The 18,008-nt window shown below is 39.5% G+C and overlaps 1 protein-coding gene across 1 annotated transcript in view; it reads right to left on the reverse strand.

Annotated features, from left to right (window-relative positions):
- Positions 1–6,892: 6,892 nt before the first annotated feature.
- The window catches only part of LOC136876494 (selenoprotein N), a 155,935-nt gene continuing 144,819 nt past the window's right edge, over positions 6,893–18,008 (reverse strand). The window contains exon 9 of the mRNA XM_067150496.2: positions 6,893–15,013. The gene's annotated coding sequence lies outside the window, so the exon portion shown is untranslated. The remainder of the gene's footprint in view (positions 15,014–18,008) is intronic.

Below are 18,008 nucleotides of genomic sequence, written 5' to 3' on the forward strand. Positions count from 1 at the left end.
ATAAACAGACAGTTGATGCTATTTCATGGCAGGTTACGCTCTAGTTTGATCAGTATTGTGTGTTTGTAAATCGTATGTATGGTTTGGTAGTGTGCATAAATATAGTATGCATAGCTGATAATGCAAATGAAAATTTCTAAGCATCCTCCTAGTGGACAAAATTTTCGCCACCTCGGGTGGAATCGAACCATGGATCCTAAACATGAACTGTCTCCAACACTGTAGGAACAAACTGGTGAATTAAAATATCGTCTCAAAATATTATTCTGTAGTTAGTGCTTGTATTTTATGTTCAAATTGGCGATAATATTTGATGAGGTGGTTGGCTGAAATAATCCAGCAATGGAGTCGCATCAGCCCGTCCGAGAATTCAGCAGTGAAAAGGTTAATGCAGTCATAGTTATGAATCAACATATTGCCAACACATTTGCTTTTACTTGCCAAACCTCCACCAAGCTCTCACAACACTACCAGCTGTTAACTGCTGTACTCCCACTGGAACATCAAGGGTAAGCAAGTTACACTTGTTTTTTTCTGAATCCATCCATCAGCTTTCCTAAGTCACGGTCATTTTCTTCTCTATTTGTAGATATGCCATCACATACATCGTTCAGTGGGTTGATCAGTATGGCTTTCTATTTCCACTCAGCACCTAGGATATTGCTTTAAGACTTAACTCCCCTTGTTCAGCATTAATTTGGACATTATTACTACTTAAAATAGAAGATTACAGCTATACACAGAAGTCTTGTACAATCAATTAGTGTCAACCAGACACACAAATCTTACATGCCTGGGCACATTCTATCTTTTTATACATTCCAACAAAAGTCAACAGTCTAGATCAGGGTCTCTCTGGGTTCATGCACCAGTGCACTGCACAGCGCAAGATTCAAAAGAGTAGGTTGACCCGAGTGCAGACCCCAACTCCTCGATTTTGCAGCTACAGCACTCTCTCTCTCTCACTCCGCCTGTCTCCCTTTCCTCACTTGCTCTGCAGCGCTTCACCATCCGAGCAGAGTTGAAGCGAGCCTACTGGAGTCGCCCCGAGACAGAAAACCTGGTCCGAGCCAAGTCGAACTGATGCATAGTGAATCTCTGCACATCGGTTTGCACGAGTGAGATTTTGGGCATTTGAGAGGCCATCATCTAGATGTTCAGTGGACTATTTTAAGTTAGTATGGTTGTCCACAGACAGGATGTAGCGTGGAAGAAATAGAAGAGTTCCGCAATGAACTGGAAACGCATATTATTGGAAGTGGGATATGAGAATGTTCTGGGCCCACATGGGTTTCACAATAGAAATGAAGATGGAGAGAAACTGTTGGTCTTTTGTATCAGAAATAACCTGATAATAAAGAACACGTGATTTATGAAGAGGAATAGCCATAAGATCAGCTGATATAGTTGGGACGGAAAAGTATGGAACACTCATTGATTTTATAACAACAGACCGAGAATGGGGAAAATACATCATGAATACGTAGATAATCCCCAGTGAAAGTGTGGAAGGTGATCATAGATTACTAATTGTGGAATTAAAACAAGTAAAAATCTCTAAACTTGTATTGAAGAAGAAACCATAGATCAGGATTTGGGAATTGGAGGAGGAGGATAAAAGAAAGGCATTCCAAGATTGTATAAAAAGGAAGTTGTCTAACACAGAAATACAAAGTGGAGAAGAAGAGTAGGACAATTTAAGACAGACATTTGTGGAAGTAGCAATTGAGGTATGCAGGAAAACAAAATCAAAGGTTAAGGGAAAGGAGATATGGTGGTGGACAGACAAAGTAAAATAATAATAAAAGAAAGGAATGGGTAAGGAAAAGCAAAAAACGTATCAGAGGAATGAGAATAAGATAGAAAGGTTTCATGTGGAATACAAAAGATTGAAACTACAAGTAAAGAGGAGTATCAAGGAAGAAAAGGAGAAATGTTGGGAGAGTTTACGAACAAAATTGAGCAAGCTAGTAGAGGAAATCAGAAACAATTATACAGAGTAATAAAATCAAAAAGAATAAATCAAGAAAAAATCAAGGCATGAAGAGAGAAGATGGATCCATAGTACATGACGAAAAGGGCCTTCACAAGGCGATGGCAAAGTATTTTGAAAAACTTTATAATGAGGATGACTGCTCGAAGGAAGAAGGAGATAAGAAAATGGAAATAATAGATGGAGAAAAAGAAGAGAACCCAATAACACGGTTGGAACTTGAAAGGGCAGTGAAAGCAATGACCAAAGGTAAAGCAAGTGGAAAAGACAAATTCAATGCTGATATGATTAAGGCAGCAAGAAGCATTGGACTACAGTGGCAATACCGAGCCCTCAATGCCGTATGGAATGATGAAAGGATACCTGGAGACTGGCAACAAGGAAGCATTGTACCATTGTTCAAAAAAGGGAATAGGAAGAAATGTGAAAATTATAGAGGTATAACCCTATTATAATGGAGAAAGTCATAGAGAAAAGACTGAGGGATATAATAGAAACACAGAGAAAGAACAATATGGCTTTAGACCAAATAGATCAACAATAGACTTGATATTTTCTGTGTGAACGATAATGGAAAAACATGTGGAGAGGAACAAGGAAATCATATTCATATTTTTGGATTTGCAAAAAGCTTAAGATACAGTTAAGAGAAAACATGTATGGGAATGCCTACTGAAAAGGAATGTACCAAAATAATTAATTAACAAGATAAAAATGTTGTATCATGAGAGTAAAAGCGGTGTACAAGTGGGGAGTGGTGACTGAAACATTTTATACAAAAAAAGGTCTCAAGCAAGGAAGTGCACTGTCGCCATTATTGTTTATTATATTGATGAATGAAATCATAAAACATGTAAAACAGAGTATCAGTAGTAATGAAGTGAATGCTTTGGTATTTTCAGATGATGTGGTGATGTGGGGAAAGGGAGAAAAGGAAGTACAAAGGAGACTGGACATTTTGAATGAAAATCTGAAGAAGTTTGGAATGGTAATTAGTAAAAAGAAAACTGTAGTCATGCAGTGTGGAAAAGAGAAAAAGAGAAACCAAGTGAACATAGATGGAGAATGATTAGAGAATGTAGAACAGTTTACATATTTGGGTAGCATTATTTATGGAAGTAATGAAATCAACTCTAAAATTAATAACAGACTAAGTAAAGGTACAACATTTTATCATCAAGTCAGAGAGCTTTTATGGGATGACAAAGTACCCAAGAGTATGAAATTTATAAACAGTGTTTCATACCAGTTGTAACATACGGACTAGAAACACTGGTAACTAATAAGAGACAAGATAGTAAGATCCAAGCAATAGAAATGAAATTTTTAAGAACATCAGTTAGAAAGACAAGAAGAGATAGAATTCAAAATATTAAAATTGGAGAAGAGCTGAATATAGAACCATTAGTACGAAAGATACAAAAAGCAAGACTGAGATGGTTCAGACATGTAAAACGAATGGATAAGAAGAAGGGAATTGGAAAGGGAAAAGGAAAGAGACCAGTTGGAAGACTGAGAAGAAGGTGGATGGATCATATTTAGAAGAGAAGCTGGATTGGATGTGGCGGAAATAATGGAGCAGGAAATGTGGAAGGACAGAAAGAAGTGGAGGAGGCTTGTAAACCACACCCGGGTGACTGGAGTGGGACATTGATGATGATGATGGTGATGGTTGTCACTTTATTTTAATTAGACATCAAGATTTCAAGCCAACATATAATATTATAGACTATATATGCAACTTTCAGAATCATTAACCCACTGAGTATATATTCTCGTACTCATTGTATTCTTCTCGTATAGAACTTTCACAGTCCCATTTGACTTTTTAAAATGGACATTTCACCATTAATTTTTTAGATAGCTATGTTTCAGTCTTTGTTGTATTTTTTATCTTGTTTGATTTGCTGATGATGATCATTATATCGATTGAAACTAGTCCAAAAATCGTTTGAATGAATTAATGCTAATGCATAAAACTTCTTCAAATGCACCGAGTTGATGAAGGTAATGGATGTATCCTGATCTCTCATCAGTTGCTTTTCAAGAATATTCTCCGATCAAAAATTGCTTCTGGAGCTCCCGATCTATTGTCACTTTTCAAGAATCATTCTTAGATCTAAAATTGTTTCTCGAGTTCCCCTTCCTCTGCTGAATCCTTCCTTTCTCTTCAATCCTCTTCACAATTATTGTGGTAAGCAGTTTGCATGCGTGAGGCACAAAGCTTATTGTCCTATATTGATCACATTTCTTTGCTGTCAACTTTTCGGGATGTGAGACAGTAACATTTTTTGTAGTTCAACAGAAGATATCCTGTTTCATAGATTTTCTTCACTATACTCTACCTCAAATGACCTAGAAGACAAAGTAAACAAACAAAAAAGAAAGTTGGAAATGGGTTGGAACAGCCTACCTTTTGTTAACACATTCATTCCGATGTGCACCGTCGGTGGTACAAGATTTTTAAAAAGTACCTTTCAAAAATTGCTTTGTATTTGGCATGTCATTCTTTAAAAGACGACTATGAGGTTTTACAAAAAACAATGTTTTTCACATGAAACCCCTTGATCAATGGCCAGTTTGCATATTATAATGATTTTAGAGACATTTTATGGACTTTCTTTTGTGTACCACCGATGGCGCATGACAGTATTTGGTAATTACGCGGCAATTTCATGCCATCGTGCGCCACAGGTGGCACATGCAATTTCATGGCTGTTGAAGTAGATTTTGAAGCTTTGTAATTTCCAAAACTGCTTGTACGAGTGCAACAACTCCCATAAGCAACCAGTAGAGCACTCTTTCAGTGTATCTATGAACCTCTCATATTCAAAAAATATTGAAACAATTTATAGCTCATTGTTTACGGTTTGCATAGTTTTCGTAGGCCTATAGCATAATACGGTACGTTTTTCTGGTGCTGTTTTAGAAAGTAAAACCACATTCCTATTTTGGGCATTTGTTCTCTTCTCCAAAGTAAAATATACTGGTCTAACTATCGTATGTATGGACATGAGGTTATAAAGAAAACTGAGAAGTGCCCAATTTACCCAAAGACTTTAATATCACTTACCTAGACTCACAGAGTGCGCTGTTGCTATGCCAAATATTGAATACTTTCGCGCAGCACATGTGGGTAGTGATGGGCAACGCTCTCGCTCGATACTCTTGAGACTGACGTCACGGATCTCAAGACTCTCGCGAGAATCTCGAGACTGATTCTCCTGTGTTGCGATCTGTGCCATGTCCCAGCAACGAGTGTAAAAATGAAATGGCGTATGGCTTTTTTAGTGCCGGGAGTGTCTGACGACAAATGCAGGTCTTTCAATATGACACGTATAGGCGACCTGCATGTCATGAGAATGAAATGATGATGAAGACGACACACCCAGCCCCCGTGCCAGTGAAATTAACCAATTATGGTTAAAATTCCAGACCCTGCCGGGAATCTAACCCGGGACCCCTGTGACCAAAGGCCAGCACGCTAACCATTCAACCATGGAGCCGGACACTTTATAGAATACCATAAGCAGTTATCGTGTGAAATAATGTTTTCACATGGAAATGTATGAGCCGATAAATTTTGTCAAAAGCCTGGAAAAGTACTACATGTTCAGCAATGACCCCCTTAATACCATTAACGAAAGTGAAAACAGAATGTCATTATCGTAAACTGTTCACGACTTATTTGAGGTGGACATCTTAGCTGAATAATCCTGTATAATTGGTGAATAACTGCAGGTGGGATGTACACCTATCCGAATATTATTCGAACTTGAGACGGGGCAAGATGTGCATGCTACATATGCAACCACCATTACACATGAGTGGAACGTGTAATCTAAAATGCCCGATTTGCTCCAATTCTTCCGACAGGGGTGATGGGAAATGCTCTCGAGACCGATTCTTCTGTGCAGTGAGCTGTGCAACGTCCCAGTAAGTACGAACGTAAGCTTGATAGTATATCATCAGCAGTTCTAGCTTGGAAACGTGTGTGCCGATAAATTTTGTCAAAAGCCTGGAAAAGTACTGAATGTTGAACTATGAGCCCCTTAATACCATTAACGAAAGTGAAAACAGAATGTCAATATATGAATCGGTTCAAGAGTTATTTCAGGTGGACATCTTAGCTGAATAACCCTTACCTTATAATTTGTTAATAACTGTAGACAGGACGTACACCTGCCTGGATACCTCGCAATTGTCGTCTGCAGGGTAGCTTCTTGTGGTGCAGACCGAGCCGGAGATGTTTTGTGACAATTGATGGTGGTGGTGATTATTTTATTAAGAGGACATTCAACTAGGCAACCATCCTCTATACTACACTAATCAGAGAGGAAGAATGGAAGGGATCAGACACTTCGAAAAATGATGGTGTCGGCTAAAGGAAGACAAGGACCACAAAGGGCGTGAAAATGAAAAATACCCTATGCCTCGAGTGCTGTAATACCGTCGGAGTCGGATAAGAACAAGAGTTGAACGCGAGAGGTCGGATAGGATAGATGAAAGTGAGGAGCCTGACACAAGTAAGTGGAAGCAATATCATGACTTACCTGAGGACGCCGTGGTCGCCAACCCATGCTCCCAAGTTAAGAGCCACTTTTAGTCATCTCTTACGACAGGCAGGGGATACTGTAGGTATTATTATACCGCCCCCACCCACAGGGGTTTCTGTAACGATTCCTCTTCATAGATATTATGCGTTTTTAAGCAGTAGTGGCAATTGGGAATTAGAAGTGAGGGGGCAAAAAGTTGTACAGACAATAAAAAGTACCCGGGATTGTGGGATAATGCGACGGGAGTGTACATAAAAGTGAAAAAAAATTCTACAAAACGTTAAGGTTTTGAAGCTCTCTGAGCGAATTTCGGCAGAGTTTACAAACTTAAGTGCGGTAATAAGAGGGTTTTTTTTTATTATTCAATACTATACAGTAAAACTTTCAGCAAAAGAACAATTACATATGAATTACAATTTAATAGAAATAAGGTGTGATAATACAATTAAAATCGTTTATTTATTGACTACATACTAAGAGGCCAACAGACACTAAAGAGACTGTCAGACTGACGAATGCGCACGGCAAACATTTGTAATAATTTAAGAAAATAGAGTAAGAGCTGAAAAGACAACAGGGCTTGAATAAATTGCTTTAAAATAATAAATACCAGTTTCAGCCAGCTAAAATGTAATACAAATGCAATGTTTTCTCAAAAAGTGGGGGGAAATTGCCTCACCCCCTATCGCCGCTATTGTTTTTAAGTGGTGGATCATCCCAAAAGTATTTCTGCTGACGTATTTTACCCCTTTTGAATAAACAACACAGCTGGCTGTGGTATGTGGCATCTCTTCAAAATAACGTACATTTGTAACTTACGCTGCATTTCGGACATCATCTTAAAGTTGTCGCGTACAGTTAGACACAATTATGCATTGCACCGTCATATTACGAAGTACCTAATTATGACGCGAATACTCTATGGCATTGTAAGGAATTATTTCCTTCATCACCAGAATATCGGTAAACACAGTGGTCATATGATACTGAATGTGGGGTCTGATGACAATGTACACCTAATTGTCGAAAAACTGGAGGAAACTCAGGCACTCACGCCCCCATGCTTAACAGTGGTTGCATATGCAGTCAGGCGAATCTTGTCCCATCTTGAGTTCGAATAATGCACGTCTCTAGTATCCAGGTACGGTTACCTACAGTAGTCGTCAATTTCTGTACTTAGCCTGTTCATTCAAGTACTCAGTACTGCATACAATGCCAGAATGCCTTTATTATTATGTTATACTGCATAGAAATAGACCTCTGTAAATGAAACAAATGAACGCCCTAGCCGCTTTTTGATACTAAGTAGTATAAGTTATGGGTTCGATGGCCTCCACCTCCGCAGAGGCCTCCTCCATACTGACTGCGCTGGCTAAGACTGCATGCTTAACCTCACATCCGCCATCTTGGATGGGCTTAACCTAACTTTTGATGCATAAGAGAGCAAGCCTAACCTCATGGAAGGGCCTAATCTCAGTTTTACAGCCGGATGCCCTTCCTAACACCTAAGAGAGCGACCTTAACCTTACAGACGCTATCTTGTTACGAGCAAGACAGCAAGCCTAACCTCAGAGCCGCTATCTTGGAAGAGCCTAACCTCAGTTTTACGGCCGGATGCCCTTCCTGACACTATTTGAGTAGTAGGGCTATGGGTACTCTCGAGACATTATTGGAGTAGTAGGGTAATGGAGAGTAGCATAAGAGAACACACCTAACCTCATGGAGGAGCCTAACCACAGTTTTACGGCCGGATGCCCTTCCCGACGCAACTGCTCAAGATGGCGGCTATACACAGCTCCTTATGAGACGACTTAAGGGCGCTTGCGCAAGATGGTGGCTATCTAATTGCACAAGATGGCTGCTATACATAGGCTCTTATGAGACTCCCTAGGGACACTTGCGCAAGATTGCGGCTATACACGGCTTCTTATAGAGAATGATGACGGCTATAGGCACTCGCGCAAGATGGCTGCTAACATTAGAAAGCTAATTACTAACATGATTATAGTTATAGTTAAGAGTCTAGGTTAACCCACGCATTTGTCGCTAAAGGGCATTACAGTCTCAAGTTTGAAGCTCAACCTAACTAGACATGATCCAGGGACTTTGGTGCTGGGAGATTGAGTCAACTACTGTGGGGCTAAATTTAGGACGTACACAGAGATTACATCAGGTCTCGTTAGGGGCACTTGTCAAGTTGTAGCAGGAAAAGTATGGAGACATGAAATAGCGAGTTCATTTTTTTTTTAAATTTTTTTTTTAACCTAGAATGCTAAAAATGCACAGGCCAGTTGGAAGTATTTTGTTGACACAAGGAATACAAAGTTCATTGTTCGTACAAGTTTGCGACTTGAGTACATACATGCAGGAACTTACCTTCATACTGAATATGGTACCTAATGTGGTGCTGGAATTTTAGCTCTTTACATTCGATACTCCTGCAGGCCTAATGTTGCGTTGACTACGCATTAACCTCCCAGGACTTGCTCGGCAGGATTTCGCATATTATCAGAATTCCCCGAATACGGAATAAAATCCCTACCTACACTTCACTACACAGGCCTAACATTGCGCTGACCACGCATTAACCTCCCAGGACTTGACATGGTACTAGGAAGATGGTGTAAGGCGTAAAGGGGTACAAAATAGCAGCTATACACAGGCTCTTATGAAGAAAGCTAGCTTAGAGGCTACTGCACAAGATGGCGGCTGCTCTTATGAGATGGCTTAAGGGCGCTTGCGCATGATGGCGGCTATACACAGGCTATTATGAGACGGCTTAAGGGCGCTTGCACAAGATGGTGGCTATACACAGGCTTATATGGAGAAAACTAGCTTAGAGGCTACTGCGTAAGATAGCGGCTATACACAGGCTCTTATGAGGCTAACTCCTAGAACGTGGGTCGGAGCAAGATGGCGGCAGCGAACAACTTCCTAGTGCTAGCGACCCCGAAGTAAGATGGTCGCTATACATTGGTTATATGGGACTGACTTTGGACTAGGAGCTAATGGCGATACATTGTTTTTATAGGCCTAACTCTGCAGAGCTGCCTCAGGGGCTCACAACTTGTATCTTATGACCTACTAGTTTTACCAGCCTAACTTTCGAGGGACTGAGGTAAGGATTACTATGCAAGATAACAGCTATACTCTATTCATATAGACCAGATGGCAACTGCTCTTATGGAGAAAGCTGGCTGAGGAGGCCTACTGCACAAGATGGCGGCTATACATAGGCTGTTATGACCTTCTCCTCTTCCTCCTTTATCAAGGCATAGCTTTATATCTCTATCGAACAGGTTTAAACATGCATCGCGAAGGCTAGAGTGAGCACGTGCTATTAACCTGCAGCGATGATGTCATCATAGTTATACATGTTTAGCCTCGTTCATTTTCTCAAGAATGAGTAGGTGTAAGGAGGCAAAGGAATGCAATAAGTGCAACATTTTGAATGCAATAAAATATTTATTTACAATGTACTACAACAATTTTTGTTTTGCTGCTGACAAGGTTGCTATGCTTCTTAACAGCTTTCTGCGAAGAGGTAGCATGCTTCCAAAATTGTAATACCTCCTGAAACTTGGATTTATCAAGACAAGTTACAATTAGCACACACTAGAATTGATTGTAGAACAAGACGAAACATGTCGGCTATCAGCGTTCAGAACAAAAAACTTAAAACGCAAAACATTATAAGATTAATCTCTCTGTTGATACAATCGTACTCTTATGCAATCAGCGCGCACACATGAATTGCAAATGTTGTATATCTCCATCTGACATACTTCTTCTTAATCACTGCAGATAAAATGATTTTACTACTTTGCAGGGGGGATACATTTGTCTTCAGGAGATAAATTTTGTGGGATTCGAACACATGCAACAGAAAAAAATCTGTATAGATTTCGAACTCTGATTTAGTTACAATAGAAAAAAACATAGATTCAAACCCTGTTCTCTTATCACAAACACGGAAAGTGAAATTAAACAGAACGCTAGTGCTATAAGAAATACACTGCGTACATTTAAGCCCCCTAGCAGTAGAACAAGTCATCGCATAAACATGTAACATGATATATCGGTTCGGAAACATTATTTCAATCTGTTGGCATGGGTTGCAAGCACGTAGCTCATGCGGAAAGTGAAATTAAACAGAACGCTTAGTGCTATAAGAAATACACTGCTTACTTTTAAGTCCCAAGCAGTCGAACAAATTATCGGATAAACATGTAACTTGAAATTTTAGTTCGGAACATATTATTTCAATCTGTTGGTATGGGTTACAAACATGTAGCTTGTACAGAAGAGGGCTACTATGCAAGATGATTGTAAAATGCTGAACCGAAAAAAAATCGTGCTACGCACATGATAGGGAATGGAACCCAGGGGTCATGTCTTATCAGAAGGGCAAAAGGATGAAAGGACTCTTCCTCCTAGGGATAAAGGGCTAATGGGTTCCTTCTCCTCTACCTTACCGCAACCTCCTGCTCCTAGAAGGAGTTAGCTGAAGTTGGTACATTTTTGACAGGAGCAGCACCCTCATCGATTGTTATCTGCAAGAACACTTCTACTTGATTAAATGTAGAAAATTAATCTCTATTGGTAAATGTTTTGTCTCTTCTAACTTTATACTCGCGATGATGTGTAACTTCTATTGTTTATGGTTAATGACTGTTTACAACGAATCTTACAATAATGTAATCTATTCGTGTTGTGTATATCTGTGGTTATTCTTCAATAAACAACTGCATTGAATGATCTACCAGACTTATGGTTTTGTTATAGTCCTTCTACTATGAGTAGTTACAACTTAAACTAGTTAACATTTGTATAATTCTTACTACAAGTATGCGGAAAACTGATAACTGTCTCATCTTAAAGACAAAAAGGTTACCGTGCTGATGATCATGAGTTAAAACTTTCTGTTCAGAACCGAAGAAGTTCATGCTACACATAACAGGGAATGGAACTTATGGGTCACGTCTTATTAGAAAATGAAACCCTACAACCTGTTTTCCAGTCATTGACCGGGTCAGGGATGTAATGAATGTAACATATATAGGCTGTTATTACAATGGGGTTGCCACTCCCGAGATCATTTATTAATGAGTGATAAATGCTATGAAATTATAATGGAGAGTTGCTGGAATGAAAGATGACAGGGAAAACCGGAGTACCCGGAGAAAAACCTGTCCCGCCTCCGCTTTGTCCAGCACAAATCTCACATGGAGTGACCGGGATTTGAACCACGGTATCCAGCGGTGAGAGGCCGACGCGCTGCCGTCTGAGCCACGGAGGCTCTACGTCTTATTAGAATTGCCTAATAAAAGAATAAAATCCCCAACCTATTAGTAGTGCAGTGAGTTGTGTTTTTCTAACAGAATCTGCTTGATAGATTTTTAGTGTTTGGAACACTGAACTTTTCAAGATGGCAGCAGTGAGGTTAGCGATGTTCTGTTGTTGGATTTTAAATTCCACACTACGATGTGCATATGAGGTTTAGCGCCGTGAAAATGACAGCAGTGAGGTTAGCGATGCTCTATTGTCCTTAAAAGTGAGGTTAGGGTTCGTCAAGATGACAGCTGTCGAAAAAGCACGTGGCTTTGTTTACAAACAACAGCACGTGGTCGTGACGTCATGATCACATGGTATGCTACGCCAGCACGCGAAGTTCAAAATCTATGCCCACGTGGTTAGAACTCATCAAAAAGCATGTTGATTTTAAATTTTAAATTTCACGCCTACATCGTTAAGTTAGTGCACATAGGCCATGTGAATCTATGCCAGTTAATGCAAGAAATCTGGAACACTTGTAAGATTTCCGATGATTTGAAATTAGCCTTAATACACCCACTACACAAGAAAGGGGACAGAACAGATGTCAGCAGTTACAGAGGCATCTCACTCCTTCAAGAGACATACAAGATACTATCTATGGCACTGCTACCAAGATTAGAACAACAAGTTGAACACAAAATCGGCGAATACCAGGGAGGCTTTCGGAAGGGACGATTGTGTGTGGAACAAATTTGTAACCACAAGACAATACTGAAGGACAGAGTTACCAGGTGCAAGAAGTATGTAGCAGTTTTTGTTGACTTTCGAAAGCATACGATTCAGTTGATAGGAGTACATTGTTTAACATCCTTAAAGAAATGGGTACAGATAACAAGACATTACAGCTAATAAAGGAGACTTTAACAAACACGTACACAAAGGTTAAGTTTATGGGAGAGATGTCTGAACCCTTTGAAATCAAGACAGGTGTAAGGCAAGGAGATTACCTATCCCCACTGCTGTTTAATTGTGTCTTGAATAAGGTCATCAAAGAATGGGAAAAAGAAATCATAGAAAAAGGCATTAAAGACCAAATAAGGATAGGATACAAGAAAGAGAACATCACTATCCACTGCTTAGCATTTGCTGACAATCTTGTACTGTTATCAGAATATATTGAATCAGTGATAATACAAGTTAACACTTTAAAAGATGTAGCAATGATAACCGGCCTGCAGATATCATTTGAAAAGACACATTTGATGACCAACATTAAAGAAGCCCCAAGATACATAGTAACAACAAACAATGATAAGATAAATAAAGTTGTTAAATTCAAAAACCTTGGTGAGATAATACAGCCTAATGGGCTTGATAAAGAAGCAAACCACGAGAGCCAGAAAAATGGAGCTTGCATTCCACCTTACAAAAAACACATACAACAAGAAAGCGATCTCTATTAGGACAAAACTACGCCACTATCAGGCAGTAATTCAACCAGAGTGCTTGTATGCTTCAGAATGCCTGGGATTAATAAGCAGGAAAGACATTGAAGAAATTAAGAAGGAAAGAAAGATTTTAAGAAAAATCCTTGGTCCAAAGAAATGTACTGACACGTATCGATTACACAGTAACAAAGATATATATAAAACATGTAGTAGGATTTCAGATGCCATTCGAAAGCGAAGAGTTAAGTTTTTTGGACATATTTCAAGAATGCCTGATGACAGACTTGCTAAGAAAATCTTTGACCACTTCAAAAAGCCCAATAGGAAAGACAGTTCTTATGAAAAATGGTTTGTTAACATGAAGAAGGATTTGCAAGAAATTAACATCACACATCAAGACATCCACAATAGAACCACCTTGAGAAAAAATTTACGCACATTTAAGGGTTTCCTAGAGCCAGAAACAGCAACGAAGAAGAAGCGACAATGGGCGGTTGAAAGGAAAGCAGCAGAAGGATGAAGGAGTACTGGCGCCAAAGAAAACTTAGATCATGAGGAGTTATTTGCATGGTCCACAGCTGGCCAAAATTGATAAAAGAAGAAGACAAAGGGGAGATAAGCACAAACATGAAATAAATAAAAAAGTACAAGGACAATCTCCACATCTTCATACACTGCCGTCTTCAAATAGAAGGGATCCCTCCACATCAAACCCAGTTCTACAGCCATTCCTTCCTAGCTGCCATTGATCTCATTTCTGCTTCATCAGGAGTGCAGACGTCTACATTCTTTTAAGGTCATCTTGGCATATCTTCAGTATTGATGCGGGCAAGTGTGTAGGATGAGGGGAAAGCCAGGAAAAAAGGAAGGGCATAAGATAAACGAGGAGATGCAAAGATAGATGTATTTTGATGGTAATGATTTTTAATTTAAAAGATTTTCAACAATCGTTAATCTCAAAACAGGCAAACATCTAGGACTAGAATTTTTCTGTAAATTTATGTTCTCATTTGTAATTTTAAAAGGCTTCCTTCAATTTTCTCCAGGTTTTTCTAGAGCTGCTGAGTCTCCCTGCCTCATTTTGCACATTTTTCCTATAGGTTTAGGGCTGGATGCCCTTCCTGAGACCACATGATTTTGGGAGATGAGAATTTCAATCCCCGATCAACAGAGATTTGAACCTTGAAAATCAAGCAGCTAAGCCACTGCTAATTGTATAATTACACCCCATTACATTATTTGTAACTTCATTCCCATTAATTTAACAGAATAAGTATTAATACAGTAGCCGTGGCACATTGGAACAAAATGACTAAAAATCCTTTAGGAAAATGTTTTACAACATAATTTTTCTCACTGATGTCTTGTTTAACACTTAGTATAAAATGGTGAGGAGCAGAACATATTCACATTAATTTTGAGCTCACTTTCCTTGCAAGTCTTGATGAAGAATATCACATAGTCATTGGACATTTTAGTTCCAGAATCTCAGGTACACCTTGCAGTATTTAAAGTTAAGTACATCATACACATTTCCGAGTTATTGCACATAGAGAACACCACTGGGAAGTTAGACATTAACATCGGACTGAACTGAGCTATAACACTTCCTGGTTCAGTCGTCATCCTCATGCCATCTCTTCACTGGGTGTGGAATTCACTTATTCAGGATCTTTTGTGCAGCTTTCAATCCTTCTTGTAGAAACCTTAGATACACGTACTCCATTGGGTCATCACATCTGCACAGACAAGAAATACTCATGTATACAAGTTCTAAAAACAGGTACTTATAATGACCAATCTTGAGTTGGGAACTGATCCTGAATGAAATAGGGGTCAGTTTTAACCCAGCATGGAACAGTGTGGGGCGGGGAGCCTCAATCCTGACAGGATCCATCCCATATGACCAAATAAGCACCTACAGATCTACTGAGGCAACAGGTAAGATGGATTTGTCAGCAGAGGTGATAGTGACAAGTGAGCGAGGGCTACCCCATAATCGACGGATGGACTAAAGAAATTGTAAGCATGTAAGTTAGGGGTACAAAGCTAGCAGACCTTGTGAAGAGAAGGAAGATAAATATTCTGTGTGTGCAAGAAATCAGATGGAAGGGGACTAACCCAGGGAATTGGGTGATGGGTACAAAGTCTACTATAGTAGAGCCAGTAGACAAGGAAGAAATGGTGTAGGAATTATCCTTGATAGGGAACAGACAGATTACCTGGTATGAGTAAGCAAGAGAAACTACAGGATTATGAGAGTGGTTCTAAATAGAGGATCCCCTGTTATTATATGTGCCTAAGCTCCATAGGTTGGATGCAATTATTGAAAAAAGGAAGAATTCTAGACAGCCCTTGATCAGAAATTAGGAGAAATACCAATGGAACAGAGAGATGTTTCTTGGGAAGAGACTTGCCATGTGGAAAGTTGGAGATGGGGAATCAGTCGGTCACTACTGATCTGCATTTAGGGCAGTCGCCCAAGTGGCATATTCCTACCTGTTGTTTTCCTAACCTTTTCTTAAATGATTGCAAAGAAATGGGAAATTTATTGAACATCTCTTGGTAAGTTATTCCAATCCCTAACTCCCCTTCCCACAAACTTATATTTACCCCAATTCCAACTTTATCTTCATATTGTGATCTTTCCTACTTTTAAAGACACCACTCAAACTTATTCATCTACTAATGTCATTCCATGCCATCTCTCCACTGACAGCTGGAACATACCACTTATGATATAGATATTGATTCCCACAGGGTGGTTCCGCACCACTCACAGGTAAAATCCCTTGTTCTCCAGGAGACAAGGTTTTCATTACCAACTAATATTGTATGAGTCAACTAGATGTTGTATGGATCTTGTACCCCATCGGGTTATTATATTACAATTTAATGAAAACGTTAAAAGAAATTAAAATTTACTTTTATGTTGTGGAATGCATCTACTTCTGAACTGGAAACTGGAGTTATGTTCCACAAAATGGTCTTTGTCAGATTTCATAAAATAATGAAGTCAACTTTTAACTTGCATCATAAGCAGTGAATGAAGAATGGCATTCTGTACTCATCACAAAAGTTCACACCATCTGAATCAAGAACGAACTATGAAGCATGTTTTATAAGTAAATACAGTTTTTAAATATGGCCACTGAAGCGCTTCAATCATCGTTCAGAGCATGCACGCTCAGTACGTACATCTGTAGGCTAGCCATAAACGCCATTACAGGAGCATTCTTTGTGCGTACTGAAAATGCCTAATAATTAACAATCCCACCGAGTGTGAAGTACACGCTGTGATTAGTTTTCTAAATGCAAAAGATGTGAAAGCTGTGAAAGCTCTTTAAATTCATCAATAGATTAGTGAACTGTATGAAGAACTCACTATGAGTGAAGGAATGGTAGGAAAATGGCTTAGAGCATTTAAAGAAGGCCGTTCTATGTCCACGATGGGAGGCATAGTGGGCAACCATCTGTCATTACTGAAGACTTATTACAAAAAGTTGATGCAAAGGTTTAAGAAAACCGACACTTTATGATTTTGTCATTAAATTATGAGTTGCCTGAAATTTCAAAGGGTGTTCTTTATGAAATTGTGGCAGGACGCTTAGATTATCGGGAGTTATGCTCACGCTCGGTATCAAGGATGCTGGCGGAGGTGCAGAAAACCAAGTGCGTAGGCAGTGCTTTGACTTTCTTTGAACAGTACAGTAATGAAGGTGATACGTTCCTAGACCAAATTGTCATTGGTGACGAAACATGAGTGGCTTATGTTATGTCGGAATCAAAACAGTAATCCATGGAATAGAGACACTCAATATCACCCGAGAAAGTGAAGCGACACTCAACATCACCCAAGAAAGTGAAGTACAAGCAAACGATTTCAGCTCACAAACTCATGTGCACTGTGTTTTGGGATAGGCAGGGAGTGTTGCTTGTTTTTTTCTTTTCTCACACCAGGGTGACACAATAAATGCTGAGGCTTATTGTGAGACCTTAAAACTCCATTGTGCAATCCAACAAATGGCATGGTATGGTCACAAGGGGGATTCTTTCGCTGCATGACAATGTGCGACCTCAAACAGCTAATCAAACCCAAGACCTCATCACTTCATTTGGTTGAGAACAATTTGATCATCCTCCCTGTAGTCCTGACCTAATGTCTAGCAACTACCACTTGTTCCTGCACTTGAAAATGATTTAGGAGGTCAGCACCATGACGATGATGACCTAAGAACAACCGTACTGCAGTGGCTGGCACATCAGGCAGCAGATTACTATGAGGATGAAATTCAGAAGGTTGCTGCTATCTTCTGGGCACTGTGAGAATCATTTTGATTTTAAATGGGGTTCTCTTGGTGGTTTTGGGTATGAACCTTATCTTGATCCTAGAAAGGCACATGATGGTCTGAGCCCAGGTTGGCTCTCTTTTGGACCTTAATATTTGTTATTTCCCGAAGGCCAGAGGTTGCCATGTGATGGATTTGAAATTATCTCAAGTTGGGATTCAATGATTATCACACCGCCATCCTTTTGGTTTCTTTCTTGAACAAGGAGGACATTAACTTCAGACTGTATGAATCACAAACCACAATCAGTTTTTGTTCACTCAGATTTTTCTGTTTATGGCCTGCATGTCGTCCAACTGTTTTCCTATATTTCCCTTCCTTCCCTGTCTGTGCTTCGAAGTCACTCATTAGAGCTTTTACTTGATGGTCAGGTTCTTGCATCAGT

Source organism: Anabrus simplex, chromosome 6 (assembly GCF_040414725.1).
Source record: "Anabrus simplex isolate iqAnaSimp1 chromosome 6, ASM4041472v1, whole genome shotgun sequence".
Lineage (NCBI taxonomy): Eukaryota > Metazoa > Arthropoda > Insecta > Orthoptera > Tettigoniidae > Anabrus > Anabrus simplex.